General features: G+C 47.0%; 1 long non-coding RNA gene across 1 annotated transcript in view; it reads right to left on the bottom strand.

Moving 5' to 3' along the window:
- The window catches only part of LOC146805676 (uncharacterized), a 45,137-nt gene extending 24,506 nt beyond the window's left edge, over positions 1-20,631 (bottom strand). The window contains exons 1-2 of the long non-coding RNA XR_014967874.1: positions 20,573-20,631; positions 19,082-19,262 (exon numbers count right to left, since the gene is read on the bottom strand). This is a non-coding gene — a long non-coding RNA (uncharacterized LOC146805676). The remainder of the gene's footprint in view (positions 1-19,081; positions 19,263-20,572) is intronic.
- Positions 20,632-21,002: the final 371 nt, after the last annotated feature.

Here is a 21,002-nt window from a genome sequence, read left to right on the forward strand (position 1 = left end):
GGCGCCGAAGTCAGTGCTCTGGACCACGGGGACGGCCGTTAAAGTCAAAGTGCACCTTCACCACTCTTTTACAAAGGAAAAAAAAACTTTGAACTTGGATTTTGAACAACATTTTCTAGAGGAGAATGCCCAGAAGTTTCCACAAAGCTAAACCTTGATTCAAAAAGTCAGAACCCGTTTGATCAATTAAGTCCACTAGGTGGTGAAGCGGTTGAACATGTATTCTGGCTCGCATAAGATCTTGGACAATAACATAAAGCAGAAATAAGAGAGTTAGATAAGAAGCAAATAGATGTATAGTGACTGTAATTTTTCAATATCTTAAGAGCATCACGATAATATGTATCAGCTTAATACTACATGCTATTTTTCCTCCTATTGCCTCACTCTTATACTCCTCCACTAATGATACCATAAAGCACACATTTAGTGATCTGCCATCCTATGAGCTATCATATCGACTTGCCTTACGCAACAATACCTTTATTCAGATGCTGCACCATTCACATCAGACTAGCAATGCTACAGACTGCTGGGTCTGTGGCCGACTCCCCCCCCTATCAGAACTATAAGGGAGTTTTGCCCCTTTATTCTCTATCCGTTCACACACAATGGCTCCTGTGGAGCATGGTTTAGTTTGATTAATTCCCTAGATTCGAATTCCGCAGTTTATCAAGACAACTGGGCATGGGGAAACCTGAATTTAGTTTTTGCTTAAAGTCTGCTACCCTAACAAGGAGGGACTTCCCAAAAGAACAGGAACTGATCTAAGAAATGAAGTATATGGATTAGGTAATTTTACACTTAACCTCATGATCCTGAACGTTGAATCTGAAGCTACACCAATCTTGCCCGCCATGTCCGTATTCCCAGTAAAAGAGGAATTATGTATAAGAAAGAATGGCTCCATACACATGGGCCATAGTAAATGCACCACTGTAATAAAATTCAGTGATCAAGGCAAGTCTACATTTAGAGCTTCTCGTCATTCCTACTTTATATGTGGCCAGACCGCATATATACGCTTACCTCTAGATTGGGATGGTACCTGTTACATAGCATTCCTCCTACCACCTGTTTTCCTAGCTCCTCCTGATTCTCATAGAAATACTCATTTAGTACACAATAGACAGCAGAGAGATCTCCCAATTGTCAATTACACTGAAACAGCATGGGAAAAATACACAGATTTCAATAAAGGTTTCTTTCCCTATATAGGTACAGTTACCAATAGTAAGCTGATACGTAGATTAACCAGAACCCTTGAAGCAGTAGTGAACGAAACTATTTCCGCCTTAGGCAATTTAACAGAAGAGCAGTCTGCTATGCGGATTGTTGTGCTTCAAAATAGTCTTGTCCTTGACGTTATCCTGGCCGATAGGGGCGGAGCTTGTAGGGTCATCGGATCAAGCCATTGCATTTTTCATACCAGAAAATTCGCCATCTGTATATAAAGCCATAACTCGCCTTCATAAGATTGTAAGCCAGATACACCAGAATCCAGGCACCTGGACTTGGTCCGGTTGGTTTTGGAGTGTATTATCCACCTTTGGATGGAGGGTCCTATCCTTCCTAGGTATTGGCCTTCTCATACTATTCAGTTGCTGTCTATGCCTGCAATGTGGACCAGCGATTTGTGGTCTGTGTGCCACATCGTGTATTCCACATCAAGGTTTTCGCTCAAGATCCCGGAAGAAGAAAGAAGAAGAAATGATGCTCCATGAGCAAATCGATGGATTAATGAAGATTGATGTTTCTTGACGGGCAAGTAGGGGACAAGGAGGGAATGTGGAAATGTGGATTTCCCTGATCAGTTATGTCCCCTATCTTGGACCCCAACGGTTCTATATGGTTCTATATGCATGTTACAAGTACATGTATGTTTCCTCCAGTTCCAGTTTCGAAGACGCAAACACATGTGCGTCCACCGTTAACATGTCCTCTGTCAGATCCGCCATGAATGGGCTGGATATTCGATTCCTAAGTATGAAAGGCCACCGACTTTATATGGCTAAGTTACTCCATTTTTACAGTTCAGGCAAGTAGGCCCGATTCTGTCCTCAAAGCCTTTCCCTGCTCTCTGCCTCTGACAGCTTCAGCTTGAGCTTGCATCTGTGACCATGAACTTTGTCTCATTCTCTGCGCGGCCCACGAAGCCTGACATCAGCCTATTCTCTGCCAAGAGCTGTATTTCACCTTCGAATTATCTGCTTCCCCCTCAGCCGATGCATTCCTGCCTAGTAGCTTAAGTAAACATTCCTCCAGTTACCAAGCAAAAGGCCCGGTTTCTCTGCCCTCATGCAAGTAATTCATAGCCCTGTCATCATGGAATATTCCCATCCCCTCGCATTCAGTGTAGACACTTAGACGCTTGTACACACACACACAGTCAGTATAGAATAGATTCTGTCCGAGAGCCCTTCCCTTGTGGATAACATAGTTCTTTAAACATAGGATATTAGATATGATTTGGGATTAGGTTGACATAACCCCAGACTTTTGTCTCCACATGTAGAGCTAAATGTCAAGTCCCCTTCACCCCCTAGTTGCACGTCAATTACACGTCATGCTGCTGAGCGCGCATCTCTGCCAAGTATTTCTGCTGACATTGCGAAATCATCTCCAGGTATCCACCCACACATGACAATTTACCCCTTATCATCAAGTGGACGCCCACATGGACGCCCACCTTCACGCCTACTTACACGCCCACATGCTCTTATCTCATTCTCTCTTGCTCTCTTGCTTACGTACAATTGAGAAATGTATATATACTGTACTCTGTGAATAATGTTTTGAGAATATTGAGAATACTTTTCAGCCCCGTCCAGATCCTTTTTGGTGATGGAGATATTCTCCCTTTGACTCGAGTTATTGGAATAAAGCCCTTTATGAATCTGATACCACAGACTCAGCCTCTTGCTTTATGCATGATCCTATTGTTAATATTTAAAAGTCTGAGAGCGTGATATTTTATTTACCACAAGGACACCTTCCACTGTCCCACCCAACCCTCCGCAACATACACCTCGGAGATTGATGAGGATCCACTTAGGTCGAATGGCCCATCTGACTGCACCGCAAGTCACCGTCCCGTGGCTGGGTGCCTGTGCCGGCCGCAGTGCATCTGGGGCCACTAACTCTGTGCTGGTCAGGTCCGGGACCCCTACTTCTGACATATTGGATGGCCTCTGAAGCGATGGCCTTGGGGTCATCAACGCCATGTGTCTGTGGCCCTGCGCTGGCCGCAGCCTCCGGCCTCAACTGCGGCCCACCAGGGCTCACACATCAAATCAAGTCCTGACCGGCCTAGACATCGCATCACCACAGGAGGCAAACGCAACCACCTCCAAGGCCGACTCCAACCGCAAAATGCCTGTGTCAAAATGGTCGTACTGGCAGACTGACGGAGTTGCTTCCACATATCGTGGATGCCATCTTCTGCCTGGTCCCCTGTTCAGCACTCCAGGTGCCACTGACTCAGTGCACCACAAATCATCGTCCATTACTGTCTTGGTTATGTACTGTGGTGAGTTCACGCAGCAATGTCACCTCAGGAGGTCTGGGAGACCTGGGACGATGATGAGGAAGATGATGCAGGTGCAACACTTCCCCACTGTGGGTCCCAGAGGGATAGAATCCTAGACATTCTCTTCACATGAGCGCGCTCAGCTCTGGTGCCCCAGACTCAGCGCACTGCAACTCATGGACACTTCTGTTTGCTCATTGTGTGCCCTCTGGACTTGCTCAGGCTACCTCCATGATGCTCTGCAGTTGTCCCTGTAATGTCGGTGTTGTCTGTTTCCGGATTCATTGTGTTCACTGTTGTATTTGTTGCCAGCACCAACAACTCCCCGAGGGCTGGCTTGCACCCACCCCACACACATCCAGCACAGGCATCACTTTACATGTGGCCCTGCCAATAAAGGAGCTGGCCGCACGTGCCTGTAGCCAGTTTGACATAATATCTGCGTGTGTCCCTGCGGTCTTGTTGTATGCATGAGGGCCCTGGGCCCTACGACATTACATTGTGCTGTGAAAACAGCGGACGCTGACAAGTCACCACAGGCAGCGGGTTAGGGCTTAGACATGTAGCTTTGTCGTCACCCACTCAATTCGTAAGGGAAGTGGACTGTGCCATCATACGCAGAGCCAAAAGTGGGTGTGTGACTGATATGTGCGTGCCCCTGGGCATGGTTCTGTACTGGGAATGTGCATCTACATGTGTCTCTATGGCAGTGTGGGTCTCCTCTGTGGGGTGTAGGTGGTCCCTGAAGGGTAATGGACACCCACGTATGTGTTCTGTTTCGCCTTCCATGGGTTCGGACCACACCCGCACATGTTGGGCCACCTCCTTTTGTCGTTCTGACACCTGGCATTGGTGTGCCGCCATGTGTGGGTCGGTGAAGTGTAGTGTGCCAGCCGTGCTTGCAGGTGCTTCATGCTGTGTGATCTGTTTCAGGGGCTGGGTTCTCCTCTAAGTAGCTTTTCTGCCCTGGACCTGGTGGTAGGTTGCGTGGGATGTCCATGGGCTGTTGTAGGGCGTCGGTGTCGAAGATGTGGTGGTCGTCTCCGGCATCACTGATGGGTTGTCTGGTGTGACCTGCTGGAGGTGTTGTTTGTCCCTCTGCAATGTGAAGGGGAGATGCATGTTGACATTTATGTTGCACATTGTTCTTGTAGACATGCTGACTGTGTGACCATGTACATCATGACTGTTTGGGCGTTGCTGGCAATTTGAGTTGGGACAGTGGACATTTGGACTACATGACTGATGTGAGGTTGTACCCGTACATATGCATCTCGCAGCGTGTGCTGCAGTGTGCCACGGGATGGGGGACATGTCCCTGGGTATTTGTGGTTGTGAAGTGTGCTACACATTGTTGCGCATATGTGCTATTGTGCCCATCCCCCCTGTCCCCCCAGTCCCTTTTGGATCCTCACCCTTTTGTTGTTGTGTCAGGTCCTTTCGAGCTGTGTCCGTACTCTCACCTCCTTGCACCGTCTCCACACTGATGACTGGCCTCCATTTCCTCCAGCTCCTCCTGTGGCGCAGGACTCCCACCTCCTGTCGCCGTTGCTGCCTCCCTGTTGGCAGTGGCTTTGGGCCTGGTTTAGGTTTCCATGTCATGCCAGCGCCTCTTGGCCTCCTCCATTGGCCTCCTCGACACTCCGTCTGCATTCAAGATAGTCTGATTGTGGGTCAGTTGCTGGTAGTGTTCTGTCACCTCCGTGACGCTGGTCTTGTTTTCCTGCGGTCTGCACCCCGTCTTCCTCTCCCTCTTATCCTTGGCCTTCCCCGTCCCCGTTGTTCCTTGCTGGTGGTCTGTGGAACTTGTGGGGTTCGCGTTGGCCTCTGCGCTGGGTCAGGATGCATCCATGTTGCTACGCACTTTGGATTCTTTCTGGTGTGTTGTTTTTGTTGCTATTATCGTGCATTATCCCGCCAGATGCGTGGGATTTGCTGGCCGCTGGTTTTCACAGCTTTTTGTATTGCGATTGGCCTCATCGCAGCTTTTTTGGCTTTTGTGATTCGCATTTTTGCGGCGTGGCGTTGATTTTTGTGCGGCCATTTGATACGTTATTTAGTGACTACCTCATGGTACCGCCGCGTTGTGAATACTTGGTTGACACGGCGTAATTTTCCCGCGATAGGTTGCAATGTTGAGAGTTGAGTTAAGCTACTCTTGCGGTAGTTATCACACGTTCTTGAGAATATACCCCTAGGACCTTTGAAGAAGCCTTTGCAAAGCGTGTGGGGGCAACTAAAAAGTTTACTGTGACTTGGAAACACTTAGTTGCTCTTGAAAACGAAGACGGCATTGTTGCCAGGTCTATTGTTGCACTTTAGCTTTTTAGCACTTTAGAAAGCCAGGAGATTTTATTTTAGGTGATTATTTGCAAGATGGGGGATAACAATTTAAATGCATATGGGAAGAGTACTGCTGGCCAGCTTATGGTAGGAATCTGTTTTTAATCTTGTGTCTAGATCTTTTAGCGGCTGTATTACATCAATTGAACGATTGGCCTATGTCTATCTATGTATTGTTATCAAGTATTTTATGAGCTTGTCAGGTATGGTTTTATCGTGAATAGTATGTCTTGATCAAAGGTGATTACTTTATTATTGTCCCTGTTGCTCTGGTCAATAAAAAATATTTTTAAAACAACTATGGCGCAATATCAAACTTTCTATATCAACCTAAACATGTTATGAGTGATCTGTCAGAGGTGCAGCACTTACACAGCAAGTCTACACATTTTGATGGCACATTCCACATATACATTGGATAGGGCTGTTTATTAATACTGGTCAAAATCTCTGAAGCATGTGAGAAAATGAATAAACATAAGCATGATCAGAAAGGCTACACAGGCAATAGCAGACTCCTTTATTGGTTCTCATCTTCCCTGTAATGCTGCTCTCAGCTGGTCAAAAGCTGCACTCAATAACTACCCCTTTCTCGATACCCAATGGAGTGCCCTAAAGAAATACCGTATTTATCTCTCAGGCTTTTCAGCATTTAAATTGAGCCAAAGCTTCACAGTACTCACACGTGTCACGCGCACCAGAAATGCCATTGTTAAAAAATACATCATTGTAATGCAGTCAAAAATATTACAGCACAATCTGAGACCGAATCATTAAAAAGTACACAACTACTAAGCAGCACGCGACTTAACACTTATAACTGGCCAATGGCCACAGAAGAAAATGAAATCACCTTCAAGTAGATTACCCAAGCCTGACCTCTAAAGTGTATGCGCATTACAGATCTCCCCGTAGACCTCTACACTAAAAGTGCAGGAAAAGAAAAACAAATTCCAACCGTGATGGTATGCAATCTAGAGGCACGAGGGATGTTCACTAGCCAAGTTAACTATGGAAATGCTCTCATTTATCTCCCAGAATCCAAATTGTCATCCGTAAAACCAGATTTGCCAACCTCAGGATCCTGTCATGAGGTTACACGAGGCAGATGTGGATCCCTCGTGAAGGAGAATCACAATGTAAAACTATTTACCGAATTTAGAAAATGACAAAGCATGCTTTCTCGTGCTCCCTATGTGAAGGGATTCCTCAGAGTATAGAATGCTGGTATTCAGTAAGCATCGAACACTTTAGTGTTCGCTAAATGTGCCCTGAAAATAACCCACTACTTATCTATATTCTGCCTTCTTAATGACCTTGCCCACAAAATGGAAGAATAAAACAAAATGTTGTAAGATTCTGCATTGGTGAGAGCAAAACTGTCTATCGCGTCACAGAAATCTTACAGCCTCGGGCCTGTGAGAGCAGAGTAAAACCCATCTTTACATGCCCACAGACTGGAGAGTTGATAACAGTGATAATCATGGGCTCAAAAGCTGTAACTTTTCTAGGATTTTGTTGTCTGAGGCATGTGCTGGAGAGGTCGGATTAACATTGGCCAGCTCTTCTATCCAATGCAATACTGAGTGTCTATTCAGGCTCAGAAACACAAGGGGCAGCTCCAACGCCAGAGCCTATAAGGTCTCTGTAACACAAGCGATTTTTAAGAGAGCTTGTCAAATATTTGCAGCTAGAGATATACCTCTCTAGCATGAACCTGGAGAGATTGTTCTGCTGCCTACAGTAGATATTTGTAGTGTGTATACAGTCTCTGTGACTGCTCCATTCTCTAAGGTCAGAGATTAGGCATTTTTGTGTTGCCCACAAGTATTACTAAAACCCCTACTCTTAATAAATACCAGCACTCAAGATGCTCTTACTGTAACATCCACTGTCATGGTTGGTCAGCGTCCATATTCGTATATCTGACCTATGATGTGTACTGTATATAATGTAATGGTTAGTCTATATAATACATGGGACCTTGTAATCCCGTATAAAAGCTAGTCTCTAATGTCCTTATTACTGGCAACTTCTGACATCTCTGGTCACCTGTAGCAAAGAAATGATGTAGCTGGTCAGCTGTAATAATTTATTGCAGTTGACTTCTTACATCATAATGTCTTCTGCCAGAGCACGCAGTCAGAGTAAAAGGCAGGTCACAAAACATAATTAGAGCTACAGTTTAAACAATGCAACAAAAACTGGAATTTCATTCTTATGATCTGTTTGCTAAAACACACAATGATTAGTAGGAGGAAGATATATGTATGGCAGCATATTTATTGTTTACACAGTAAAGGTCATTACAAGGAAAATGTTATCTACCTTTAGTACGCGCTCAACGTAACACTCACTCCTCCCCCACTTCTGACACCTTTCCGCCCCCGCTGGGCCAAAAAACTTTCGGAATCAGGTTATGTTGTCCAAGGTGTAGACTTTTTATTCACATCAAATCAGATAATTCACCACAAACCACTACGAGAATAAAAGTATTCTACTTGAATATATATCATTATTCACAGCATCAGACTTTAGCGACATTCACATGTCAAAGGCAGTAAGGAAATTATGCACGACATTACACTTGAACTTCAGCTTGGCCGTACACTTGAACTTGAATTTGGCCGACTCTGCCGACCCACTGAGCTGTGCACATTGTGCCAGCAGGCCCCAACGCTCTACAGCAACAGTTGCATTACTTGAAATCTAGGGCACCGCATAGCCCACCGGGGTACCTGAACACAGACAGCCTCCCCAAGATTGTACTCAGTCCATACATTGCGGGTTAGGAAAGTAGATTCCAGGACCACCAGCAGGTCAGTCCCCTCCCCGCCTACCCTCTGCACACTTCCATCCTACCCCCTCCTGGGGTCTATCCAGTCGCTGAACCTCCCTTGCAGTGCATGCCCCTTTTCTGTTATCTGTCTGCGCTCGGCTACAGGGTGAGAAGCTCCCTGGTGCACTCGCCCTCTCCCCCTGGCGCTGACTGTGCTCCACAATAGCCCCTAGTATAGTCTGGATTAGTTTTGCTGTTCCTTTTGCCAACAGATGCACCCCATCCTGATGGAACAACTCCCTATTCCAAGGGTGCAGCAAGTCATGCCAAATTGTACCCATGGTGGAACCAGCTAATATACTTTTGATCGAATGGTTCAGCTTCTTAACAGATTGGTTCATGGCCTTTACTGGAGCCCCCCCGGCCCATACCGCACGGGGTATTACCTCCGACCACAATATTGATGCTGTCGGTAAGTATTGTCTAATCCTAGACATTGCTGCAAAGAAGGCCTCTCTCATCCCTTGCCTGTCCAGTGGCACCATATCATTCTCGCCTGCGTGAATGACTAAAATGAGCTCCGCTATGCGAATCAAGGAATGCCCACCATCCGCGGTCGGTAGTGGGAGTAGCTGCCGGGCGGTGATGTGGGGAAGGGGAGGGGCAGGGTGGTGGGTAGTAAACTATGGATTACGGAGGTCTACAGGTAAGTAAACATATAGATTAATAAAAACGAATTTCGTTGCTTGTACTGCATCGCATGCGGGGATGCAGTGTGCGCAACGAAATTAGTTTTATTAATTTATATGTTTACTTACCTGTAAAACTCCGTAATCCTTAGTTTACTACCCCCCACTCTGACCCTCCCCCTCCCCACGTCAACTTCTGGAAGCTACTCCCACTACCGACCACGGCTGATGCCCACACCAACATACGTGAACTGGGCTGAGGGCATCAACTGAAAGAGAGAAAGAATTGCTGTTATGACCAAGACTGGTGACCGCCATTGACCCACCCTTTTAATTGCTTCTGCTGGCAGGCCCATCGCCACTGCTGTGGTAGCTGCCCCTATGCGAAAGGAATGGGAACTAAACTGTGTTGCATCCTCGCCCAGGAAGGCCAACGCCCGCCTACACACTTGAGTGAACTGGTATTGCATCAATGGTGCCCCATCCTGGTGTACTAGAAGCCTGGTTGAAGCCACCACGGGGCATCCCCTGAGCAGGGCCGGACAGGGAACCACAACCGGCCCTGGCAAAGTGCTCGGCCGAACCCTTTGGGTGCCGCCGAGCTCTGTGCCAGGGCCGGTTTCCGGCCGATTTTGTTACAGGGCCGATTTTGCAGCTTCGCTGCAAGAACGGCCCTGTAACAAAAACGTCCCCCAGGGTCCCAAAACCGGCCCCCACCTGTGTGGCGCACCGGGGGATTGCCCGGTGCCCGCTACGGCCAGTCCGGCCCTGCCCCTGAGGTAATCCCTTGCCAATGCCACTGGACAGAACGTGGTGTCATGCGCCGCGTGCAATTTCACCCATGTGCCTTTCCCTCGCGGATCTGTTTTAGACCTACAGATCCTGAGATGAATCGCCCCTACCTCCAAGTGGACATCTGCCATGCCTAGCCCCCCTTCACCCTTTTTTGACAATGCTACCAGCTCAGAGTGGCGCAAGGCCCCAAAAAAGACCAGCACGTAAGCAAGGCTGAATAGCTCTATCTCATACTGGGACTGACACACCTGCTGTAAGGCCCCAAAAAACCTCCCCAGCCTGTCCATATTTATAGGTCACCTATTGTCTTGTACACCTGGTACCATGCGTTGCCAACCCCTGATGGCCTTTTGTACCCTAAAGTCCTTGGTAGGATCCCTGACTCCTTGTAACCTGGCAAAGAATGCAATGGCAGACAGTTGCCAGCGCACTAGCAACAGCGATTTCCCCCCATCCTTCTGCCTCACCAGGAAACCCAGCACTCCCTCTGGGCTGAACCTGTCTGTGTCAGCACCTAATCTGAACGTTGCGTTGTACACCCCTCAAGCTTTCTCGTTCATATGTTTTGTCTTGGGTGCCAGCGCTGCTACAATTAGGTCTGTGGCAATGGGGCACCAAACCTCCACAACTCCTCTGGGAACTCCACCATCACTTCATCCGCCTGCGGCCACCGTACCCTGAACTCTGCCAACTTAGATCGAGAAAAAGCGTCAGCCACTGCATTATCCACACCCGGTATATGTTTGGCTGAAAAATGTACGTTATGCAAAAGACATAGGCAAATAAAATACTTCAACAACCGCAGCACCCAAAGGCATTTCGCGCTCTGATTATTGATGGCCATAACCGCAGAAATACTGTCTGACCAAAAAATTATTCTGGTGTTCACCATTGATGCCCCCCCAAATGTGTAGGGCAACGGTGATGGGAAACAATTCTAGAAAGGTAATGTTGCGTGTGAGCCCAGATGCAATCCACTCCCCTGGCCAATGCTGCATGCACCACCTAGAGATCACCACTGCCCCAAAACCAGTGCTACCCGCCGCGTCTGTGTAGAGGGCTATCCCTCTGCTGCTCCTGGCTGGTTGCTGCCTCAATAGCGTTCCATTGAAATTATCTAAGAACCCCCTCCATGTCTCCAAGTCCTCTCTGACCTCTGCAGACAATCTGGTGTGGTGGTGCTTTGCCTGCAGGCCGGTCATTGCTCGTGCTATGTTCTTTGAAAAAACTCTCCCCATGGGAATCACTCTCAAGGTGAAGTTCAATTGCCCCACCAAGACTTGCAGCTGATGTAGCGTAACCTTCCTGGCCGCTATGCAGGTGGGGACCACATCCCTGAATGCCCTCACCTTCTCCTGCAGCAACCTACACTCCCCACCCACAGAGTCCATCTCAATACCAAGGAAACACAAACAGGTGGTGGGACCATCCGTCTTATCTTCAGCCAACGGAACCCCCAATGCCTGAGCAAGCTGTCGGAAACCCTGCAGGGCCCTCCCACATGCCCGGTCACCGGGGGACCCATGAACAGGAAGTCGTCTAGGTAATACGCCACATTGTCCGATGACACCAAGTCCCTCACTGTCCACTCAAGAAATGTGCTGAATGTCTCAAACACAGAACACACTATGGAACACCCCTTGGGCATGCATAAGTCAAGGAAGTACTGACCCTCAAAAGTGAAATCTAGTAAGCGCGTATCCTCTGGGTGGACAGGTAAAAGGCGGAAGGCCGCCTGTATGTCCAACTTTGCCACGAGGGCCCCCCTGCCTAATCTCTGTAGTTTTGCAATAGCATCCTCAAAGGTGGTGTATCGTACTGCGCATAGTGTCAGGTCGAACCCATCATTAACAGATAGCCCAGTTGGGTAAGAGACGTTGTGAATCAAACAGAATTTACCTGGCTCCTTCTTTGGAACCAAGCCCAGTGGCGGACATACCAAGGATGTACACGGTGGAGAACTAAAAGGACCCGCCTCTCTCCCCACATGCACCTCCCTCATAATCTTGTCCCGGACCAACTCATGCTGCTGCAAAACTGATAGTTGGCTCTTTGGAGGGACTGATGTGGGGGGTGCGTGGGAAGGAATGCGGAACCCGTCCCTGAAACCGTAGTACAGCCTGTGTGCATCCTTGTTGTTTGTATATTTGCTGAATAGATGCATGAGAACATGCAGGCGAATTGGGGAAGGGAGCCTTGCACTATTAGTTGGGCAGTCAACTCTTAGGGGTTGTTTGCTCTCTCTGCTTTTTTTCACAAAAAGCAACCACTATTGAATTGGCGAAATACCAGATTCAGAGTAGTGGAAAGATGTTGTTCAACTATCTACTTGACAGGTGGAATATCAAAGATATTGAAGTAAAAGCCTCACTCACGTAATAGTGACATGCTTCATCATAGGCAATTACTCCACACCCAGAGAAGATGGTACTCTCTGGGCGGACTCAACCAAAGATATACTGGGAGTTCCTAGATAAATGGACCACTGGTTAGGCAGGGAACCAGATCAGATTAAAAATACCTATGAGTGAACATGTTTCGGCCCGTCTTGTAGCCCAATCGGGTCTTGGGGCCTTCGTCAGGGCGATATCTTTCTTTTCCTTATGCTATAAGGTCCCTGCGATTAAGCTGTACATGTGCTTACATGCAACTCATTCGTACGTGAGGCCTAATGCACTCACCTGTCCGTATGTGCCTTCCGACTTCAGTAGAATTTTTCTATTGGACATGGGACACAAAGTTAACATGTGTTTCTTTGACGACACAACAACATGAATCTATCTACAGCCCGTCTTGTGCTCGTAGTCGTTGGTTCTTAGTTGTAGTGATGGTGTACCACCTGACTATGTGCTCTCTATGTTAGGGCTTAGTGTAATACATTAATCATTCCAGTTTGCTCACCGCCACATCACATCCACATCTATACACCACACAACGTGATCATCATACTGCTTGTGATTGACTATGAGTGAAAAGGATTGTGGCTATAATGTATTTTCTAGTCATCAATCCTATAGCTCTCTATTCAGGCACCCATTCCCTTGTTGTGTTGTTTATTCATTTCTTAAATATATCACCATGCATAGTGATCATGTATATCTCTTTCATCCAGTCGATTATTAAGAACTTCCGGCGCTCACCTACTGCCCTGTGCCTACTGGCATCATGCAGATCTCGTGTGTTAGGTGCAGTCCTGTAGTCAAACACTGCATCAGAGATAAATAAAGGCAACTATTAGCACGTTCAAAACCGATCTAATGATAAACATCTCGTTCTCTACAAGATTCTAGTTCACGGAACCTTATTACCGCGTTACTATCTTTTTACGGTTTAGGGAAATATATTCAGGGACGTATTTATTCTTATTTCGCTTCCGTGCCAGTATTCCTGCTTAGTTCTTCAAATCCTGTGTTGCAGGGTGAACTTTCCCCCTATTTGTATATGTTTTGTTTGCTGTCCCTTTTGTTATAGCTAGTCTTTTTTTGAAATTATTTAAACAGAACAATTTGGAACCATTGGTAAGCTCTACATGCGTCTCTGCTATCAACACAAATCATACGCGATAACAGGCGTCTGAATAACAAAGTGTACCCTCGCTGTCACTTACTTCATCAAGGACCCTGCACCGCCGTTGCACCTAGTCAACCACACCGTCTGCCGTCGGGGATGTGAGTACGGCGGTGTCGGCTTTTAACCGGAGGTGCACGAGCCTGATTGGAGGGCGGTTCTGACCCAATTCTCTAACGTCACGCAACGTAATCACAGCTGTTCACACTTTTACGAGGCTGAACTACAAGACTTGTGGGAAATGTAGTTTATTTATGTCTGGTGCGCCGTGTTCGATCCCCCTCACAGCGAAGGATTTGTTAGTTACAATTTTGAGGAGTATTTCGTTGATCCCTCGTGTAGTTATTTTAATGATAATCGCTTGAAGTGTGTAGAGTTGCTATTTCGCCATTATCTTTGCGGAAATAGCGTGTCTCACCTCACGACCAGTGTTAGTGGGTATGATGTAGGCAGCCCCACTTGAGTTTCGTATATCTGCTAACGGCAGGTCATTCTAATCAGTGGATTAATCTAGTTGACTGCACGTTTGTTACCTAATTCCGACTTTCATGGTGTTATCCCCTTGTGTTCCTAAATTATATATATCGAGGACTAATGTTACACCCCAATCTTTTGTTGTTATATATGTCGGAGGTTTTGTTGTCTTTCCAGGACTATGCCTCTGGTCTTTTGCTCCTGTTTACCATGTTTTAGGGATATGTATACTTTGTGGCCCAATCTAAATTAAACCATCCCGCGGAATTTTCTTCTTATTTCCTGTTGTTGTTTTAAACGGGCAATAGATCTACTTTTGATTGCCATATTCAGAGATATGTAGGCTATGTGGCAAAGCTACGTCATAGAGCACCATGGAATTTCCTCGTTCAGTCCTGATGTTGTGCTTGACAAGCGATAGATCCACCTTTGCTCTAGTTTTAGCAATTGTTTTTCGTTGCAGCTGTCTGGTAGTCTCTCAATTACAGTCCAAGTAAAGTCATCTTCACTGTGTTTCTGCGTTTGAAAATGTCTCATCATTTTTGTGATGGTTTTACCGCACCTAAATGTACTGCGGTGCTCATTGATCCTGATCTTGACCTTACGTGTGGTCATCCCGATGTATATTTTATTGCAGATGCACGTCATTAGGTAAACCACATTGTGGCTGTTGCAATTGCTGAAGGACCTTTGTTCCCATGGTGTTTTAAGGCCCACGTCGATTGTTTTGCTCTGTGTTGTTAATTTGCATACACTACATGATCCGCACGGGTAGTGTCCGGTTACCTCTGGTAGATTCCAGAGTGTGCTCTGTTGGCCTGTTCTGCCTTGTTTCTTTTTTGGTCTGGTATGTACAACAGAGTCTTTGATGGATTTACCTCTCTTAAATGCAAATAGTGGTTTCTCTAGTTTAAGACCCCCAGAGTTCAGTGTTCTCCAATGTCGTAGAACTATGTTCTTTACACTGTTGGAATCTGTTCCGAATGTGGTTACGCATACCAGTTTTTTGTCATCCAGTTTCCTTTTTGGTTCCAAAAGCCCTTCTCTGTTGCAGTTTTTTGCCCTTTTATATGCTTGTTTAATCAGTTTTGTAGGGTAGCACTTTGTCTGCAATTTCTGTGTTAATTTTTTGGCGTGAATTTCATAATTTGCTTTTTCCGTACAATTTCTCCTTAGTCGTAGGAATTGGCCTACTGGCAAGTTGTCTCGCAGCGCTTTCGGGTGGAAGCTGTCATATCTGAGGAGGTTGTTGGCATCTGTAGGTTTGTAGAACACTTCCGTTTTTAGTGTCCCCTCCGCTGGCCAGATTTTCAAATCCAAAAATGTGATGGAATCTTTTGTTAGAGTCATTGTAAACTTCAAGAATTCATCCCTGTTGTTTAGCCATGTCAGAAATTCTTTTGCTTTTTCGGCATCTCCTTTCCAGACTATAAAGATATCATCTATGAATCTTCTCCATACTCCCAAGTTGGATTGGTACGGGTTGGAGTCACTATAGATGAAACGTGTTTCGAAGTCATGCACGTACAGGCATGCTACACTGGGGGCGCAGGTCATCCCCATTGAAGTGCCATGGGTTTGTAGAAAATACTCCCCTTCAAATTCAAAGTAATTTCTTGTTAGGGCTAATCGTGCACATTGAACCACAAATTTTATAGGTGTTATTGATGACCAGTTTTCCAGACCCAGCAGATTTTCTATCACCCTAAGTGAGGCCTCTTGTGGAATACTGGTATACAATGCTTCCACGTCTAATGTCATTAGGTAGTCGGTGGTAGGACTGAAGCTCAAAGTTTGAAGTTTCAATAAGATGTCTTGTGTGTCTTTAAGGTACGAGGGCATTCTCTGCACCATTGGTCGCAAGAAATGGTCGGCAAATCTTGACAGTGGTTCGAGAGCCGAACCAATGCCTGACACAATCGGTCTGCCTGGTGGTGGATGTACGTTTTTGTGCACTTTCGGGAGGATGTAAAAGTATGGAGTTTTTGGGTCAAGTTCTTGTAAAAAAAATTCTTCTGCCTTGGTAATCCACCCCTCTTGTGCTGCTTCCGAGACCATCTCTTGTATTTCTCGTTTCAGACTCACAGTTGGATCTCTCTGTAATCGTGCATAATTCCGTTGATCATTGAGTAGTCTCATACACTCATTTCTGTACATCTCAATGGGTAGTATCACCGTTGCTCCTCCTTTATCTGCTGGTTTAATTATGACATCCTGCATCTTGTCAAATTCTGCCAGTGTCTGCCGTTCAATCAATGTGAAGTTGTTGAATCTTTGGTTGGTATTATCCTTCAATTCATCGATATCCAATGTTACTGCCTTCTCAAAGGCTAGTAATGCCGGTGGCATAGTGTGGTTCGGGGGGATGAATTTCGATTTTTTTCGTAGGCCTGTATTTTTATCTGTCAATTCACTCAGTTCCTCTGGTCCCTCTGTTTCTGCAAAGAACACCGACAGACGGAGTCTGCGAAAAAATTCGGCAAGTTCAATTCTTAGATCAAAGAAATTTGACCGATTCGTCGGGACAAAGCCTAGTCCTTTTTTTAGGACATTTTCTTGTTGTTGGGAGAGGATTCTCTTGCTCAGGTTCAGTATTCCCGTGCGTTCTTGCTCGTGCTGGGTCCCTGGTCCTGTGCTGTCAGGTCTTCTCTGTTGGTATCCCATTGAACCCGTTGCCCTCTCCGGTTGCCTCCTCCTCGTCTTCGGCCTCGCCCTAAAAAAGGTTGTTGATAGGGTTGCCACTGGTATCCAAACTGTGGTGGTTGGAAGGGCGCTTGCATGAAGGGGTTCCATCCAAAGGGTGGTTGTTGTTGTATTCCTCCTTGCATGTATGGGCCTCTATTTCTTCTTGGGTTGTTGCCTCTGCGTCTATTGGTGCTTTTTCGGCCTTCAGATGATGTATCGCTGGAATAGTTGCCAGAGCCTGTGCTTCCTGTGTCTGAGAAGTCTGAGTTGTCTTTATCTGTTGGGGTATAATCCTCTCTCGAGTATGGAAAAACACTCTCAAATTTAAATTTTTTCAGGTCTTTCTGAAATTTTGTAATTTTTGCTTGGGTAAGATATTCTTTGTACTCATTAATTATTTTATTGTTTTCGTCCAGTTTCTTTTTGAATTGTGCAATTGTGATTTGAGTTTTCAAACCATTTTCCAGTGTTTTTATTTCAATAAGGAGGGCATCTGAGAGTCTTTTAGCAGTCTTAATAATTAAGACCAGCCAGTCTCTGCTGCATTTCCATGCGATCAAGGACCAGCTGCGTCTAAATTCGGGGTCATTCAGGAAAATTCGTGGGGAGTTTGCCACAATCAAACCGTTGGGTGCTATATTACCCCTCAAGTATTCAGTCATGATGGCTCCGTGAAGTAAAGTTTTGAGTTGGGTCCTTTTCAATTCTGTTAGAGAGTCCCAATCGCCATTGTTTTGGTTAACGTGTGTGAGAGTAGTGTCGGAGATCAGTGGTGGCATTGCTAAAATGGATGATATTTCATCTTCGTCATATGCTAATCCCTCGGCCATCTTGGCGGGATGATTGCAAGTCTGTGGGGTCAAAATACCCCAGACTTGTCGGATGACCTGATCCAAACTATGTCAGGTGTGCCACACCTCTTCTAGGGAGGTGTTTTTTAGAAACCTCTCAGGGCTATGGAGGCCCCTCTGAGCTCTTTTATCACAAACAGAGAGGGAGAGAATAAACAACGTGGTTGCTCTCTCTGCTTGCCAAGCTTTTAAAACACTTAAACTCTGGGTGTCCTTGCCCCCGCAGAAAGAGCAGATGTGTTTAAACCTACATGCTGCCCCTTTGCTACATTCCTTATTGTTGTAGTGCCAGCAGCCAGTTTTTTGTCTCACAAACTTCTGTCGAATCGAAAGGACTGAGCCGTCCTCCCCATTGCGTGAGACATATTGAACTCTGCATGCCAAATATTGATCTCCCTCTGGTCCCATGCTATTTCTGGCCTAACCGCTTTCATCTGCCTAAACCTAATGTCGTACGGCATCCAGGCTGCCCCTTGGAACTCAGATGCCGCCCCATGTATGAGGGACATGTACCCAAATAATTGTGGGGCTAACTATGGTGTTTTCTCAGAATCGCTGCATAAATGGAAACTCCTGTCACCCAGTTCCGCGAGGACCACTCTACCCACACCGTCTTTGGCTTTAACTCGTTCTCCTTTCCAACTCTCGGCCAACTTGAGACCACCCCCGCATTGATCAAGTCAAAGACGTTCACAAATTCCCCCTTGTGAATCCAGACTCGGGTCTCAGCTGGAACATGCCATGAAATTGCTGAAGGAGGGGCCAGCACCAGGTAGGTAAACCCAAATATCAATGGGGTCACTACGGGAGACGATTGGACTACACTCGGCCCCACCATCGCCAGTGTGGGAGAAGGCTGGGCCACACCCAACCCCACCTTCGTTGACGTCCCATGCAGGTTGTGCCCACACCTGCGCTGCCACCCCCCCCCCTTGTGCTCCCTTCACCGAAACTTGTCCAGGTGGAGATGACACAGGGGGCCCCCCATCAGTACCGAAGATTGGTAGGTGGCCGCGCTCCCTGCCGCTTGCAACCCCCCTTGTGCTCCTGTTAATATGCCTGGCCCGTGAGGAGTCAGCACCGGCGCTCCCCTCATCATTACTGAGAGCTGGTGGGCCACAGCACTCTCTGCCACTTGTGTTACTACTGGTACTCCCCCTACCTGCGGTGAACCCACAGATGCCGCTGTTGTTGAGATCGCCATTATGCTCTGCCCCACTGCACCCACACTCATGTTAAGCACTGGCCCCTGCCCTGCCAGGTCCGAGCTGCAAGCAGCCATGCCCTGAGCAATTGACTCACCCCCTACTGTGGCTACTGATTCAGGCTGCGCGCAGGGCTTGTCCTGTTGCCCCTCCCTATAACGTACCAGGACCTTCCGCTGCCGCTTTGGAGTCCCCACGTATGGCTGTATCTCCGGCTCGCCTGCCAATTTCTGCAGCGCTTCCTCCATGCCATGCCGCTTTGCTGCCTTCTAAAGCTCGCTCAGGGCGTGGAAACCCTCCTGGGACGCGGACGCAGGCTTTCCGTATTTTACACGTGCCTCGAGCCTACTAGCCAGAAACAAAAGACATTATGTTAAACACCTAGGGGCAGATTTATGAGCCCCTTGCGCCACTTTTGCGTCACTTTTCCCATGTTAAAAGTGACGCAAAAGTGGCGCAAGGGGCTCATAAATCTGCCCCCTAGACTAGAAATACTTCTGCAAAATTTGCGCAACATCCCACCTGCCCACAGAATACGTATCGCCAAAAGGAGTCCATCCTTTCACCTGAAATGGACCTCTGCCCCATCCGTGCCGCACCTATGAACTGCACCAACAAACATTCGCTGTGCGCCTGGGCACGCTCCTTATACACACTCCCCAATACAACTGCCCTCCCCTCGAAGGTTACCATCCTTCAGATTATCTACCGCACATCAACGAAGGGGAGTGTCCCCTGAGCTCCGCTCACCAACGCAAACATTCACAACTCTAGAGATTATCCCCCGGCAAACTGCATTACATTGTCCACCTTGAGGAAAGAAGAAAGAGCAACTAACAAAAGCAGCGGGTGCCCATGTGAACTCTGCAAAAGACGGGGGCAGTGGCTAGACCACAATGGAGTCACTTGCAATGGATACGATGCCACCAAGCCTTCTCAGCAATGCTGCAGTGTCATTCATGTTAGCAAACTGTACTGTATCTAAAACCACTGTACCACTATCACTCGTACTAACCGGGTAGCCCACACAACTCGGAAGGCGATTGTATGTTTACAGGATTTGAAAATCAAAATAAACCTATTTGAAAATAATGTATGGCTTATAAAAGCTAAGTAGCACACATGCACCTTAAAACTGTTTCATGAGGCATGCCCTCCGCACATCGCAGGCACGCCCTCTGCACCTCGCGGCACCTCCCAGCAACCTCCAAATGCACGCCCCAACCACACACGGGCACGCCCTGAAATGCATTTTGCCCCCCACCGCGTCACCAGCTATCAAATCCCTACGAATGCTAGTGACTTTACCCAAATGCGCATCTTCCCGAACGCGCGCAGGCTGAGGCACAAACCCCCGCCTGGGCTGAAGGCGATACCCTGTGCACATCGCCGCAACCCACAAAACCACACTGCTTCCCGCCAAGGTCCCGGTCATGGCGACACCGATATCTTCACAGCACAATGCATCAAATCTATCGAAGCTGGTGCGTGGCCAAAACCAGGTCTGCCCCCCTAAAAGCAAGTGAAATTAACAGCAGAAAATTCACATTGGTCCATAAAGGAAACCAAACCCGTGAACTTTGATTATGAGCCCTAAGAGATGATTAACTCAACAACCCTGACCTAGCGCTAAGCCACAGCCTCTTTGAACCCACCATGCCACACTCTGCCTCGCCTCATTTGCGATGCTCCTGCGGCTTCACTGGGGTCCAAGAAGACAACGAGGACGAGACCCCTGGGACGCCGCCTTAAATAACTTAATCCTAAGTTTCAGTTTCTTTTACTGGAGATGTCACCAGTGATTCCCCTCCTCAACCAGCCCCCAGAGAAGGCTTGGCTCCGTGGCGCGACTAAGAGTGACCCCCACAGGCACGGGGAGCGCCTACTCATTTCTACACATTCTGAGCTTCAGCAGTTTTTAAATCCAACTTGCATTAAAGTGATTCTGATATCTTTTTTTGCAACAAATAGAAACTTTTTTCGATATGGTCAATTTTACACTAGATCCCACTTTTATAATTCATGTCTGCAACCATAAAACCTTTTTCATATGAAAGATCAAGACACCAAGGATGTAAGTGGTTT

This window comes from Triturus cristatus, chromosome 8, assembly GCF_964204655.1.
Source record: "Triturus cristatus chromosome 8, aTriCri1.1, whole genome shotgun sequence".
NCBI classification, from domain to species: domain Eukaryota; kingdom Metazoa; phylum Chordata; class Amphibia; order Caudata; family Salamandridae; genus Triturus; species Triturus cristatus.